At 41.0% G+C, this 13,211-nt stretch overlaps 1 pseudogene; it reads left to right on the top strand.

Annotated features, from left to right (window-relative positions):
• The first annotated feature begins 3,255 nt into the window (after window positions 1-3,255).
• Window positions 3,256-12,866, top strand: LOC112995090 (T cell receptor delta constant-like; annotated as a pseudogene).
• Window positions 12,867-13,211: the final 345 nt, after the last annotated feature.

Below are 13,211 nucleotides of genomic sequence, written 5' to 3'. Positions count from 1 at the left end.
CAGGCAGCAGTGTCTGTGGGTGACAGGGAGTGCAGCTGCAGGGAGAAATGGTTCTTGGGGATGTCTCTGAAGATACTGATTCTGTTTTTTGAAAGATAGGGCATAGTGTCTTTGCCTGCCTGCCTCAGAAAAACACAACCATTTGTTCTGGATTTCTCTGGGATTCTGCTTGTACCACTGCCCCATGAAACTACCATCTGAGTTACTCATCTTAGACAGCATGCCTGAGGATGAGAAACTATGAAAGTTTGCATTGCCCCAGCCAAGCACTGCCCAAGCTTCACATGGGAACAAGCACCTGGGATTGAGGAAGAGGAGAGGGAAAGGAGCAAAACTTGTGGTCAGGTGAGGAAAACCCCAAAGTCCTAAGGAATAATATATTTCTATGTGTATGCTCTTAGGGAGAATCAGAACAAACACAGAGAAGAAATAGCAAATTCTCTTTCTTTCTGTCCAAACATGCAACTCTCAAATGCAGTCACACCCAGGAAAGTAAGACATGCATGACCACAGCTTGCAAAGAAGCAGGAAGCCATTACTTTCCCAAGGATCGAGGTGAGGCTGACTGGCCCATCATTCCCTGGATCCTCCTTCTTGCCCTTCTTGAAGACAGGAGTGTCATTTGCTTTCTTCCAGTCTTTAGAAACCTCCCCAATTGCCATGAGCTTTCAAAGCTAATCAAGAGTAGCCTCACAATGGCATCAGCCAGCTCCCTCAGCAATTGTGGGTGCATCCACCAGGACCCACAGTCTTGGGCACGTTCAGATTGTTTAAATATTCCTAACCTGATCCTCCTCCACTAAGGGTAAGTGTTCCTTGCTCCAGACTCTCCCACTGGTCTCATGGATTCCTGAAGACAGGTTTACCAGGCTGAGGCTGAGGCAAAGAAAGCATTGGGTAGCTTGGTCTTTTCTGTGTCTTTTGTCACCAGGTCCCCTGCCCCATTCACCAGTGGGCCCACATTTGCTCTAATCTTACTTTGGCTGCTGATGTACCTTTCAAAGCCCTTCAAGGTACTTCCTTATTTTTGTACATACACTTGGCCAACCTGTTGGCAAAGATACTTTTGCCCCACTTAGTCAGGTGAATCCCATCTGTTCCAAGGGATCTTCAACCCAAGAGAGTGTCTCATGTTCACGGAAACCAAAACTGTGTTGGCAACACTATCCGCACAAAAAACTGTCGATGTGCCAGCTCTGTCCACTCCTCCTCAAGCACTTCCCTCTCATCAGCATGAGGACAAAACCACCAGGGCCCCCATGCCTTTGTCCCCACCCCCAGAGCCATGTAGTCACTCCTGATACTCCCCAGGTTTCCGCTGGCACTATGGCTTATGCCCACAGGGAAGAACAGCAGGGGTTAACACTCTGCAGGTGGAGAAGCAGCTTTCCTCCTGGTGCCAGAAGTCATAAGCTTCAAGCCTTCACCATCATAGGTGTCTGTACTTCCCAACCCGATAGGCACAAACTTGACCTGCTCTTCCTTTGGTTGAGATGGAGGTTTGGGCTCTTGAGCCTGCAGGGTCTTGGCAAAGATCCAGCCAGTCTCTTTCTCGTCGTGTCTGACACTGCACAGTCTTCTGACTACCTTCCACAGCTCCTTTATTTGGTGATACAGACCTTCAACAAACATCCATTTCCTGCAGGCTACAAGACCATTGCACCCTACTCTTTGGTCTTAACAGCTGCAATCTCATCCCACTCTTATCTACCCTGGAAGCCATTCCAAGGATCATTTTCCAAGCTTTCCACTGCAGAATGACACCTCCATATACTCTGCTCACACTCAGAGGAAGTATAAAGTAATTGCATTTGTTTTTAAGCCCTTGAATGGACATTAGGTTGCAATGAGGGATAGAGAGATGCAATCTCCATGACTACAAAGTCTTGAAAAACCTCTTACACGAGCAGCAGCGTGAAGTGGTTCAGAGAATTCAGCTAGCTCTAGGGCATAAGAATGGGCCACTCCACTCCTTGGGGCCATTTCCAGCTGTGGGATTCTCAGGCCTCCTTGTCCCATGGTGAAGTGAGAGAACTTAACTCCCAATGGCAGTCTTCAACTCCAATCTGTTAGATTATCAAGCTAAAGGTTCTGTACCCACCCATATGGTGTTCCTGGCACTTGGGCAGATCAAGCCCTGAGCATATCACCATTGCCTTGTGTTCCCTCAAACATCTTTTCTCCCTCCCCCTACCCCCGAATACTAGTAAACCTCTCCCACACATCTGCCCCCAGCTCAACAGTAGTTAGAAAGTAGCACTGACTCATTTCCTTTTTACACCACCTGCATCTCTCCATACCCAGCTTTTTTTTTTTTTTCTTTTTTTTTTTTAACCAATATGTTGGGTACATGGGCAGAGTGCACTTAGCATGGGGTAAGCTGGTGGGAAATCTTACTTCAGGATAAGAAATCCATTTATTTTTCAAGGACTGTTTTCTTATGCCCTTTTCTATGGTAAAAGAACATGCACAAATACCCCTGCTCATATACCAAGGGTGCTCATATGCCTGCTCATATACATCAATTAAAAGATACTTTGCCTATTACCTCATGGCTTTGTTCACACTCTTGCATTGCAACTTATCTGCAGTAGGGACTTTCTTTTTTTCTTTCTCCATAAGATATTGGACAATAGTCAAGAAAAATCTAATCACCACACCTCTAATTCCTACATGAGCAATGGCCAAATGAAGTCCTAGGTTATTTTAGCCTAGCCCACAAAAGAGGGATGTATTCACACATTGAGTATCTTCCTCCTCAGCAGCTCCCTTATTATTTAATAGCCACTTTTATGTGGCTTTATGTGTACCTCTTCTAATAAAGAGCAATCATTCCCCCTCCTTTTTCATCTTGCTAAATATAGGACAAAGACTTCCTTAGGCACCAAACAGTCCCCAGATACCAACTCTGAGAGCCCACATCCAGCACGTTCCTCAGCCTCCTGAGCATTAAAAGTTAATTCAAGATGAAGAAGAAGACAGCTTCCTGCAGCTCAGAAGAATTTTGGTAAGTGCTTTGAAATAGCACTAAAAGTACTGAAAAACTACACTTTCTATCACGCTTAGCTCCATGGGACTTTTTGGGGATACTGCATAATCCCACAGATTTCACTTAAAATTCCACCTTTTTATACTATTTTAGACCCTTCTTTGAAAGCCATATCCTGTTTCTTCATGTGGTATGTTGGGACAGAAACCACTCAAGAAGTCACGTGATTTCCTGTATAATCCAAAATGCTCATGGCAAAAAAGTTTTTGTAACAAAGTGTATCACTGTGTTTGGGTTTGGAGTACCACAGTGATATAAATGGCATAAAGTCCTGTACGAAAACTTGAAGACACAAAAAAGACCATATATCTTAAGGAGAAAAAGAGACAGAAGCTTGAAATGCTTGAGGAGACAAATCCAGCATTGTTTTCCTATGTGCATTTGTCATGGAACGATAGAGCTCACAGAGTTTCCAAGAGATGGAAGAAAGGGAAAACTGTGAAGTCCTGTCCTGGATCAAGCCATTTGAAATCATTGAACTACTGAATTACTGTTTTCCCCCTCCCAGTTTTGGAAGAAAATGTGGCTCTGGACACCCTAATGGGATTTTACATATGAATAATTAAGACAAATGTCTGGATTTTCATTTCCTATTTTACACACACACCTTTTGAGTAAAGTGAGGAAAGTGTTACTTATTTGACTACGTATCAACAGTGTGAGAACAGAGAAGCTCACATTTGGAAGCGGGACCACTCTCACAGTTGAACCAAGTAAGTACCATTATTTTTACTTCTATAAGTTAAGTTAAAATGTGGTGGTAGGGGAGGACAAAGGTATCTTGTGATTTGGTGTCACTGTAAGCACTTTCTGATGCTGGAATCTCTGGAGTACACTCTCCACAGCCGGGGCTTCAGGATGAGTCCTCAGGTTGTACGTGCCTAGGAAGGCTTCACAGCAACAACTGGGCTAGCTGTGTATCTCACCAGTATTCTGCAATCCCCAAACACCATTGCTGTGCACTACTGAAGCTTAACACGCCATAATTTATGCCCAGTCTGGATGGGACTCTGACCCAGCATCAGCATGAAATGTATTAACTTTAGTTATCCATGTTTCAGTGGATTTTCATTGACTCATTTTGAGCAGTTATGCACAGCTCAGCACAAAGCTGACATGAGAGAGAAGTTATAGGACAGCTCTTTAGCTCTGTGGTATGATAAGCTAGTTTTTGGCACTGGCACCACACTCGCAGTGTTACTAGGTAAGTAATTTTATTGGCATGGAGGGAGAGGAGGAAGGTTAAATAACGCTGAACTTAAATTTTCATAGCTGCCTCATATCCAGGCCCTCTCAGAATGAATGGGATTTAGTTACTAAGTTGCCTAGACTTTGAAAAATGCAGATACAGCAGTGGGCAGGTGTTATAACAAAGCCTTACATTTTCCCCCCTTTAACTGGAATTTGGCCATGTAGAACAAAGACCTTTTTTTTTTTTTTTTTTTTTTTTTTGGTGGAGAGGAAAAAGAGTGCCTTAAAGGTTTTCAGGGAACATCAATCTGAATAGTTTCACATGTCCTTAGGAAAAGACAGGATGGGTAGGATTTTTGTAGGGACTGCTTGAGTGGTGAGCAAGACCCCTAATATTTGGAAATGGTACCCTTCTGAAGGCTGACACTTCTAAGTATTGATGGAGGGTCTTCCCAAGCTTTTCTCTGGGAGTGTTAATGTTGTACCAACAGGGAAGTTTGTTAGGTTATCTTTGTTGCACTAAATATCAAGATGCAGACCTAAAAAACCTGTTATGATGCTTTCAGAGGTCTGCATGGCTTTTAGGTGCTGAAAGAAATGTCCAGTGTCACTTTACATCCCTAAAGAGTGTGACTTTCATTGCAGAGAGACATGAGGCTCTCTTAGACACTGCCTAATGTCGACCCAAGCCTGCAGGATACCTTACATGGTAGTAAATGTCTTTTTTGGGACAACTGAATTCCATCCCCAATTCCTAAAGAACAAGGGCCTACAAAGTCACTACTCTGAACAAAGATCTTCTTTCTTTCCAACCAAAAAATCATCAGCTGTAAATACAGGACCAGAAGACATTCCCAAATTCCAATAATTCCAGCATTAGTCTATATCGATATGGACTTAGCAGTTGTCAACAGAGGAGGTAAAATATCCCACAGTGAATATTAGGATCTGGCAAGAAAAGAAAAAAAAAAGAAAAACAGCAGCAAAAGGCAGTCTAAGTGCTAAGTGCAGGCAGAAGAATGAGTAATGGTATGAAACTTCAGCTGAGTGCAGTTTCCATTCTGTTCCTATGTTTTCTGTTTTTCTAGCTGAGGATGGAGGTGGGAATAGAAAAATTAGGATGAAAATATAAAAGCTGCATAAAGACTTTAGGGCAAGATGTATGTCAATAAAAGATAATAGGACTTAACTATCTAAGTCACTCAATGTCTGCTGAAATACTTCATATTTTGCAGCCAAAATTTCCAAAATTCTTACAGCCTGACGTTTTCATTGCTAATTTTGGATTTCTTTGGGAGATGCTCATAAGCTTTTAAAAATGCTAAGAACCTACTTGCCTTATTACCTGAATCTTTTAAAAATTCCCAAACACAAAAGACATAGAAAATATGCAATAACACATTCCGCTCTTGAGGGCTCAATTAAGAACAGCTAAGGATTTTCCTGATTTATTCTAGATAAAATGTTCATTAATCAAACTGAGGCACATAACAAGATGAAATATATAGTTAATTCCATGACTTTGTAAGATTATAGGAAAAGAGAAGTACAACTTTTTTTGTGGTAATACAGTGCAGCTTACAGTGTCTAATACACCCCCCCCAACACGTCTCCCCTCCCTTCACCCCCAAAAAAGCAAGAAATGTTAAGAATTCATGGCTCTATTTTCAAGTAATGCAAAATAGCATGACTCAGTTGAAACATTATCGTTCTGATAAAGAAATAATGTATCTTTATTAACAACAATTGTATTGTGCAGATTTATTCCTGCTAAGGATTTTCCTCAGTGAGTTATACTATAGAAACAGTTTGCTGGTATATTGTCTGTTTGGTAGTACTGGAGGTCAGAGTACATGACAAGTCTTTAAAGCTCTTCTCAAATAACAAAATATGCACAGAGCTAGAAGACTCTGGTGAAGCCACGTTACAGCCCCTGGAAAGGAAATGTGTCTGGGACGAATCACAAAATGAGCGGTTTTTTTTGCTTTACTAGTTGTAACTGTGTGATAGTGCTGCTCTTCTCTTTGGGAAGGGGACTCAACTGACTGTGGAGCAAAGTAGGCATTCTTCATGCATTAACATTTTCTGAATTGTTACTGTTTGGTTTTTCACTTTTTTCCTTCCTCCTCCCAGAATTCAGGGAGCCACCCTCCCAATGCTTTAAAGTCACAAATTAGACTTCATGATTTCTATGCATAATCTTTTGACACCTCACTCGACATCTTAAGTTTAAAAAGTATGCTGAAACCCCTTCTCAGGAGTTGCCAAAGAAATTGGACTCCACAAGGGCAAGTCCTGGCTGCTATCATGCTGGGTTTGTTTGGGGCTCAACATCTATCCATTTATGTAAGCATCTTTATAAGACTTCTAGTCATTATTAGGTTATAATGCCCTGCTTGGGTGGTTTGAAGGGAACTAAAGCTCCTGTGGAGTTTGGTATTTAAGTTCCTAAGACAGTCTGTTTTGTCAGGGTTAGAAAGATATCATCAGGCCAGGGGGAAAGGGGGATAATATTATACCAAAGCATTAAAAGGAGTCTTAGATGGTATTTTTCTAGTAGTTTAATTCCACTAAAAAGTCCAGAGTTTGGAATCAATTGAATAAGTCAAATGAAGGTGATAACGACTGGATTCCTTTTTCACATCTGGTGTAAGTTGACAACAATGAAGTTGTGCTGGTTTTCATTAGTAGAGCCAGTGAATGAAGTTATGGCAGAGTGCTGTTTGCCTTGTGCCTCAGTTCTTCTTTGGGGGAGGAGGGGAATAGCATAGAATTGGAGCCCCTTGAACAGAACTTGCAAAGATGCCCTGTGAAAAATAAAACATTAGCACTGAGGGATCTTTTGAGCAGAACATAACACACATCTTGTGCAGCATTCAAACCCTAATGCACCTCTCTTTAGAAGGGAGACCCATGTAGCTATGGTAAATGTGAAAACATGTAAATCCTTTATGTTTTGTCTGGTAGTCTGTGATAAGCTGAGCCGTTTCTGACATGGAGGCATACCAGATGAATCCCTTTGACTTCATATTTTTATTAGAACTCACATTGCTAACCTTATCTTCACATTAGCATGTAGAGTGACCTTAGTTCCTCCATCTATGACTTGAGGATAAAGTTATTTTGATTTTAAAAATCGTGATGATTGTTGGCTGCTAAATGATTTCAAGAGATCAGCTATGTGCCAAAAAGATATCCCCTTCAAGTTTAAACAATCTTATTTCATTACTCATCTTGTAACTCCTATAGGAAATCTGCATAGAAGGATGCTGCTGTATGGCTGAAATTCAGGCTTTTTTTCAGTTGTCAAGCCTTTGGCATTCCTGTATTTGCTTAGAACTGAGAATTCAATTCCTGAATTATTTATAAACTGGAAGAAATGCATCTGAAAGTTTCAGAGCAACTCTGCTGGAAGATGCATGAGAAAGCTCAGAAACCAAATCCTATAAAAATGTACCACTTGCATCCTCTAGGATCTTTCAAAATTCCAGTTCTAAGGCATGTTTTTCATGCTTTGATGTTTGTTAATATCTTAATCCTGAAGAATCACTGCAGAAAACTGGTACACTAAGATGAAAAAGACTGTTAGGGGATTTGTCCATGGACATCAAATTCATAGGCCTGAGGATGTTTTCCCCTTGAAATTAGTTTATTATACAAATTATGCATTATATTTTGCACTGCCCCTGGAGTTGTGGGACTAGCAATATAGCACTGTGCACGGACAATAAAAGTCACACTTTTTGCAACAGATACGAGACTTTTTGTTGAACCAAGTACCACTTCTGTTATCTTTTTAAATGTCTCCAGACTGGGTTGGAATAATTTACACCATTTGCAACGTGTAGTAGCGAAAACCTCCCCCCAGTTTAAAGTGTTTGATCTTATTAAGAAGTCCTGGAGAAGTGGAGATAAGCAATCCAGAGACAACTTCTGATTGTTTCTCTCCCACGTGAAAAAATTCCTTTTGCAGTTGAGCATTTGTTAGTGAAAAGATCAACGTTTTCATCCACTCGAGCAGCAGCACTTCATTTCTGCAGGCTACCCCACTGATTAGAGTAGCCTTATACAACAATGAAACAGCAAACTGCCTTCTCTTTTTGTCCTACCACTATTGCTATGCTTATATATGTTAGCCACTTCAGAATAAGGTTGGGGGAGGAGTAAAGAGAAAACAGTTCCTTTTTCATGTCTCATGACCATATAAGGCTATCCTTGATAGAATTATTATTTTTAGGAAATACATTGTTGAGAAAGTAGAATAATTTGACTCTTGCCTTGCATCCTTAGAAGTTTCTTCTCATTTGCCAGTCCCTCACTTACAAAATAACTAATTCACATATAGATAAATAATTCATGTATAGAGCCATGTTCTGGCAAAAGCAGGCTTAGAATTTCAAGAAATTAAAGCTCCTGCAACCATCCTACCCTTATACACCCTCTCTGTCTTTGATCTACTCTTTTGGAAACAGCAGCAAGAAATAAACACAAAAAAAGGCATTGAGTGAATGATTGTGCCAGGCAAGGGTCACAGCTGACCTGTATCTGAACTGTACATGACTTAGCTCACTTGCAATAGAATAAAGTCATGCCCAAACAATGTGTTTTTTTCACAGAGAAACGAGAAGATTCTGTCCCAGAAGTCATTGCGATTAAATCAAAGAATACCAAGAAAGGAAACAATAATGTGAACGCAGTTTGTCTGGCAAGGAATTTCTATCCAAAGAACATCAATTTGGAGGTATCGTCTAATGAAGTTGTATATGAACAGAATAAACCCATTCTGATGTCTGAGGGGACATACAGTAGTATTAAGGTGGTTCAGGTGAAACCAGAGATGGAGGTGACCTGCAAGGCCAAGTTCAACGGCACCACTTTTGCAAAAAACACAACATCACCAGGTACAATTTTGTGGTACAATTGCAACTTATTTCTGGGGGGTAGTGTGTTCCAACATTTACTGTTGCTCCCTCTAAGAAGCATCCCCTGGGCATCCAGCAGGAATGAGAAAGACATCTAGGTGCTTAAGCAGGTAGAGCTGAAAGATATTTAAAAGCATCTAGCACAGATGGTCTTAAATTATCATTGTTTAAGTTCTTGGAGCTACTTGGAAAAAAAAAAGGCACAATCTTCACAGAATCACAGAACAGCTGAGGTTGCAAAGAACCTCTGCAGATCACCTAGTCCAATACCCCTGCTCAAGCAGGGTCACCTAGAGCACATTGCCTGGGATTGTGTCCAGATGGCTTTTGAATATTTCCAAGTATGGAGACTCCACAATCTCTCTGTGCAACCTGTTCCAGTACTCTGTCACCCTCACAGTAAAGAATTTTTTCCTTATGTTCAGACAAAACTTCCTCTGTTTCAGTTTGTGCTCATCGCCTTGTCCTATTGCTGGGCACCACTGAAAAGAGCCTGGCCCCATCCTCTTGACACCCTCCCTTCAGATATTTAAATACACTGATAAGATCCCCCCCTCAGTCTTCTCTTCTCCAGGCTAAACAATCCCAGCCCCCTCAGCCTTTCCTCATATGAGAGAGGCTCCAGTCCCTTAATCATCTTAGTTGCCCTTTGCTGGACTCTCTTCAGTAGCTCTATATCTCTCTTAACCTGGGGAGCCCAGGACTGGACAGAGTACCCCAGGTGTGGCCTCACCAGGTCTGAATAGAGGGGAAGGGTCACTTCCCTCAACCTGCTGGCAATGCTCCTCCTAATGCAGTCCAGGCCTTCTTTGCCACAAGGGCACATTGCTGGCACATTGTCAACTTGTTGTCCACCATGACTCCCAAGCCCTCCTCTACAGAGCTGCTTTCCAGCAGGTCAGTCTGTACTGGTGTATGGGGTTATTTCTCCCTAGGTGGAGGACCCTGCACTTCCCCTTATTGAACTTCTTGAGGTTCCCCTCTGCCCATCTCTCCAGCCTGTTGATGTCCTTCTGAATGGCAGCACAGCCCTCTGGTGTATCAGCCACTGACACCAGTTTTGGATAATCAGCAAACTTGCTGTCCCTTCATCCAGGTCATTGAATAAGTTGAACAATATTGGACCCAGAATTGACCCCCTGAGGTACACAACTAGCTACAGGCCTCCGACTAGACTGTGCCACTGATCATAACGCTCTGAGCCCTGCCATTCAGCCAGTTTTCCATCCACCTCACTATCTGCTCACCTAGTCTGTACCTCATCATCAGCTTGCTGTGAGGATGTTATGTGAAACAGTGTCAAAGGCCTCGCTGAAGTCAAGGTAGAGAACATCCACAGCTCTCCCCTCATCTTCCCAGCCAGCATCATAGAAGGCTGTCAGGTTGGTTAAGCGTGATTTCCCCTTTGTGAATCCATGCTGACTACTCTTGATCACCTGAATTTATGTTTACTAAAGACTCAATGCTTCAAGATGTAACAGTCTGCCTGCTAGAAGATAGCCTGATTTTTTTTCCTTAAAAACAATAAAAAGTGAAAGTAGTTTTATTTTTTGCTTAAAACCACTTTTTTTGTAAACGTCATTCCCCCCATGGATTTGTTAATTGCTCATTAACAATACAACTGAATAATTCTTTTGTTTGCTGCAATTGAACATAAAGCAAAATTTTCTCCTCAGATTAATGTTAGAAAAACCTGACAGCTGAGTTTCAGACAGTACTGCTCACCTGTTGAACTTTGTTCAAGCCTTTTTAAAATTTGTATATTTTTATAATGCCATTTCTTTATCACACTACAGAAAAGGAGATTGAAGAACCAGTAACAGTGAATGTTTGCAACATAACAGACACCTCTACAAAAGGTTAGTTACATAAAGGGACTGTGAAGTTATGTTAGCATGATAGGAACTGATACAAAAGCATGAAAATAAATTTTCTCAGGTAGAAAAGAATCAGAATACTTATTTATCAAAAACAATCATCTTCTTCAGAGTAGCAGAACATAACAACAGCATAACAGATAAGCTTTGATTTCAGTAAATAATCAACAGGAAGCAAAATCTGATCTAGACAGACATGCTCCTCTCTTCTCTACTGGTGCCATATTTCTCTATTGTCTTTTCCTCTGTTACTGTTTCTTCCTCTGAAACTATGACTTGTGTTTCCCCACACACACACTTTCTGCCAATATCAAGATATCCCAATCTAGATCATGATCTCCCTCCTCTTTTCTTTCTCACTAAGCAGATATCGAAACAGAGAAAGTGAACATGCTGTCCATGGCTGTGCTAGGTTTCAGAGTCCTGCTGGCAAAAAGCATCGCCTTCAATACGCTCATGAGTATCAAGTTGTTTCTTTTCTGAGGTAGGGAAACACCTAACTTGATCTGCGGAAGCAGGTATCAAAATGACCACTTGACTTTCTATACCAGGAGTGATACTTGTTACTATCCTCCTGTTTCCATTGACTAACTTTTGTAGGTTTCTGGAGAAAAAAAAAAAGGAAAAAAAAAAGAAAAAAGAAAAAGAGAAAACAGCACCTCTCTGTCCAAAGCTTTGTGTGTGTGTGTGTGTGTGTGTGTGTGTATGTGTGTGAGAGTGTGTGTGGTTGGTCCCCAAACATGCTTTGCACCTATTTAGCCCAGAGCACCTCAGTTTTTATCAGAAGCACACAGAAAATCTCTCATCGACTGTTTCAAGTGGCAGAACACAAGCCTGGAGAAAAATCAAGGTGAATAAGGAGTCAGAAGTGAGGGTCATCAAAACCAAACATGTGAAGGAGTGAGAAAAAGGGAGTAGGAGGGAGATTTTTTTTTTAAGCCAATTTCTGTGCTACCCAAAGTAGCACAAAAAATGCTCCAGTCTAAGCTTTGTGAGTCTACCATTCTGATCTAACAGCAATCAAATGGTGTCACATAAGTCCATCTGCCTTAAATGTGGATAAGACTTTGAAACACAGTTTGTTCTTCCAGGTGGTGGTGAAGATTACCATCAGCAGTCTAAGGGACAGAAGGAGAGAGTGTGTACCCACAGCAATTTCAACAGCACAGGTCAAATCTACTCACAATAAGTATTGAGAGCACAACACCGCACCTTCACCTTAGTCCCTGTAGATTTATCAGTCTCTTCACTTAGTCATGTGGCTTTTCAGCTAACACTGTCTGGAAGTTTTCTTAGGCATATTATACTGTTGAATCCTGTCTAGCTAGTTTCTTTCATTGTACAAATAATTGTAACTGCTTTGGATATTTCTTATTCCCAGTGAACTTTTTCCTTATCCCTCTAAGTGGAAATTGATATCCCCTCTCCTCTAAACATTGCAGAGAAGCATCCAAATTGCTTTGGTAGTTTTGAAAAATCAGAATTTCACTATAGATCCATGTCCCTTTAAAAATCTCTTCTATAGGCAAATTATATCACTCTCTCTTGAGATGTTTTACAGCTTACAGAATTCAGACACAGTAGATATAACTTAGTTTTAATATTTTTTAGATAGCTTCAATAACCATAATTTTCTAATGTAGATGAAAAGATGCATTTTGTGAAGATCCTTGGAGTGATTCACTTCAACCAGATAACATTCAACCATAACAACATTTTAATTTGCATTTCTTTACCATGTATCTCTTTTGCTAAGTGTTCAACTCCTGCATTTTAGGTTTACCCGAAATAAAGTTTTACTACGCCAAAATGTCCTGTGGTTTGTGCTGTGCGTTTTCTTCTAAATTTAGGATGGAGATTGCTGAAATCCAACTGTCCTGTCCGATGATCACTGAGATCTAGAAATACAGCTTTGATAGCCTAGATTTCCCTTTGGCTGATTTTGTCTTTTCTAGGCTTTGAACAGGGAAAGGAAGGGTCTCTGGCATATTGAAAGGCTTCTGGAGGGGCATAAATTCTAAACTCACGGGATTCACGTGAGACTTGGTCTTTCAAATACCTTTTCAAATACCAGGCAAGATATTATGGATCATAGCAAAAAGGGAGATGTGTTTAAAGAGAAATCAGTTAAGAGCTGAGTTGATATGAGGAGTAGGAAGGAAAATACAGATC

Source organism: Dromaius novaehollandiae, chromosome 22, assembly GCF_036370855.1.
Source record: "Dromaius novaehollandiae isolate bDroNov1 chromosome 22, bDroNov1.hap1, whole genome shotgun sequence".
Lineage (NCBI taxonomy): Eukaryota > Metazoa > Chordata > Aves > Casuariiformes > Dromaiidae > Dromaius > Dromaius novaehollandiae.
Note: the sequence above shows the minus strand (reverse complement) of the source record. Positions and strands in the feature narration are given on the sequence as shown.